Source organism: Schistocerca cancellata, chromosome 1, assembly GCF_023864275.1.
Source record: "Schistocerca cancellata isolate TAMUIC-IGC-003103 chromosome 1, iqSchCanc2.1, whole genome shotgun sequence".
NCBI lineage: Eukaryota > Metazoa > Arthropoda > Insecta > Orthoptera > Acrididae > Schistocerca > Schistocerca cancellata.
This window is the reverse complement of record NC_064626.1, coordinates 658,327,605-658,330,688: the sequence shown is the minus strand read 5'-3', so window position 1 is coordinate 658,330,688 and position 3,084 is coordinate 658,327,605. Positions and strand designations below refer to the sequence as shown.

The window sequence follows — 3,084 nt, the reverse complement described above, 5'->3', positions numbered from 1 at the left end:
GCAAGGCCAGCCTCCAAAGCGGCGTAGTAAGCTTATGTTCAGACACCACAGAGAGTGCACACAACAGTGTATGTGATGCTCTTCCGCCTTAGGTTGACAAATACAGGGGTTGTATAAAAATATGGAAACACCGTTAGAAGTGCATGCTTGGAGATAAATCATATGCTAGCGAAGCTCTGTGGAGTTTTACCACGAACGGCACCTGCACAATGTGCCCAACGCGTTGCAAGTGTCGGTCGTGGTCAGAACAGTCTAGTTGTGAGAGTGGTGTGTCGGAGCAAACTGAATTCCAACGTGGGAAAGTTGTTGGAGTTTGTTTGGAGAGTGCTTCCGTAGCCAAGGGAGCAGAAGTGTTTTCTTGTTTCAGAGGCACGGTATCGCAGATTTATACCGCACACAGGGAAAGTGGACAAACGTCATCTTTTAAGTGACAATGCGGACGGAACGGGGTCTTTAGGAATCGTGACAGACGTTCACTGAAGAGGACTGTGATGAGAAACAAGAGGGCGAAAGTTGCGAAAGTCACTGCAGTACCGAGCGAGGTGGCGAGGTGGCGCAGTGGTTAGCACACTGGACTCGCATTCGGGAGGACGACGGTTCAATCCCGTCTCCGGCCATCCTGATTCAGGTTTTCCGTGATTTCCCTAAATCGTTTCAGGAAAATGCCGGGATGGCTCCTTTGAAAGGGCACGGCCGATTTCCTTCCCCATCCTTCCCTAACCCGAGCTTGCGCTCCGTCTCTAATGACCTCGTTGTCGACGGGACGTTAAACACCACTAGCCTAACGTAACCTCACTGCAGTACTAAACGTCACACTCGCGAACCCAGTGAGCACCAAAACAACTTTGAGGCCCAGAAGCACAGAATTCTAGGACGAGCTAAAATTCCAAATCCACTTCAACGATGCAAATGGCCGTACGACGAAAACGTGGAATCGAAGTCATAAAACCTGGACTGTGGAACAATGAATGAAAGTCATTTGGTTAGATGAGTCCTGTTTCACACTGTTTCCCACTTCTGAGAGAGTTTACGCCCCAATAGTGAAACATGGCGGGGGTTCGGTGATGATTTATGCAGCTATAGCGGGGTGTTCCTTGCGTCACGTGGTTACTCGGTAACGTCCCATTACTGCCAAGGATTACGTGACCATTTTGGATTTTGGCTGATCAGGTCCATCCTATGGAGCAATGTTTGTTCCCCACTGGTGATTCTGTGTTCCTACACGGTAGAGCCCCTGTTCACACAGCTCGCACAGTCTAAGAGTGATTTGTAGGATGAACTGTCATATCTCCGCTGGCCATCACAGTCGCCAGACCTCAATATTAGCTGGCCGGAGTGGCCGTGCGGTTCTAGGCGCTACAGTCTGGAGCCGAGCGACCGCTACGGTCGCAGATTCGAATCCTGCCTCGGGCATGGATGTGTGTGATGTCCTTAGGTTAGTTAGGTTTAATTAGTTCTAAGTTCTAGACGACTGATGACCTCAGAAGTTAAGTCGCATAGTGCTCACAGACATTTGAACCTCAATATTATTGAGCCCTTGTGGCGTACTTAGGAATGAGGGTGTGTGATGGCTGTCTACCTCTGTCTTCGTTACCTGCACTCTGCCACCATTTTGCAGGAATATAAGATTCCCTTGAAAACCATACAAAATGTATTTATCCTTTCCGAGACGTCTGGAAGCTGTTTCAAATGCCACCGGGTTACTTCACCGTATTAGCCATCGTAATGTGCTGTGTTTTTTTGTGTTTCCATATTTCTGTCCTACCCATCTTCTCCTCAAGTGAACATCCTTGCCGGCCGGCCTGACCGAGCGGTTCTAGGCGCTACAGTCTGGAACCGCGCGACCGATACGGTCGCAGGTTCGAATCCTTCCTCGGGCATGGATGTGTGTGGTGCCCTTAGGTTAGTTAGATTTAAGTAGTTGTACGTTCTAGGGGACTGATGACCTCAGAAGTTAAGTCCCATAGTGCTCAGAGCCATTTGAACCATTTTTCGAACATCCTTCCATCAAATGAGGATATCGCACTCAGATTGTTCGACGGCATAACACGGTGACTCAAGACACTATCTCGTCTTACCTACAACCGCTGCCCAGAACAGCCGAACTAGACATTCTAGTGTTAAGTCGGTCTTGTTTCACTATATTTAGTACCAGTCCAGTGTTCACTGATAGATCAGTGTAAGTGAACATTATATTACTCTTCCATGCATCCTCTTCACGCGTCAGGTGCTATTTAATTTCATTAAATAAATTAATGTTAACTGTTGCTAATCTGTGTTCCAGTTATTTCTGCCGTAGTTTATCTGAAAACTTTCGTGTAGCGAGTCTTTACAGTCGGCAGAAGTTTCTCTTCCTGGCACATTTGTTGGACGCCACAAGTATTTGGTGAATACAGTATGGAAAAGAACACACAAAATAGTGTGGCAATAGGAACCAGCAGTACTGTGAAGACGTGCACGGCCTTTGAAAGTGCAGACTGGACAACAAGGACCAGAACAGGTTTAGGTCGCAAAACCGAGATTCCAGTGATGAAAAATGGGCATTACGATGATTTGAGAGTGTTCTCGAGTTATATTACAAGCATAATTAGAAATGGTATGTTAACTTCACATCTGAATGTTGTCACATTATTACCCTATATACTTACTACTTGCGTTTCGCTGAGGCGAGCTCTCGTTTTTGGAAGATGTTTTATAACTTTGTTAAGGATGTGAACTGATGGTTGACACTGTAAAAGTACGACTAGAAGTGTCAAAGCTCGAGGTACGATCGCCGACTGATTGTGAAATTTTTCCCTGGCACTGGAAAAATCATTTTTAAAACTCGCTATTGTTTAATTTATGATGGAACGAGGCGTCAGGATCGAAAATTAGAACATCTGGAAGGAACGCAGACGTTAAGTGGACTTCACTGCCCACTGCCCACTGTCCACAATAAGACACTGCAAGATGAGAAACAATTTTTTTCTGATTTGATGGGGAATCGTGGAAAAAAAGATGAGTTATGGGAGCGTCACATTGTAGTAAATACAATTCGGTTCCCTAAATTCAACTCGCATTCGGGAGGACGACGGTTCAACCCCG

The 3,084-nt window shown here is 46.3% G+C and overlaps 1 non-coding gene across 1 annotated transcript; it reads left to right on the top strand.

The window, feature by feature from the left end:
* Positions 1-544: 544 nt before the first annotated feature.
* Trnaa-cgc (transfer RNA alanine (anticodon CGC)) lies at positions 545-617 on the top strand. The gene has a single exon. It is a non-coding gene; the product is annotated as a tRNA-Ala (tRNA).
* The last annotated feature ends 2,467 nt before the right edge of the window (positions 618-3,084 follow it).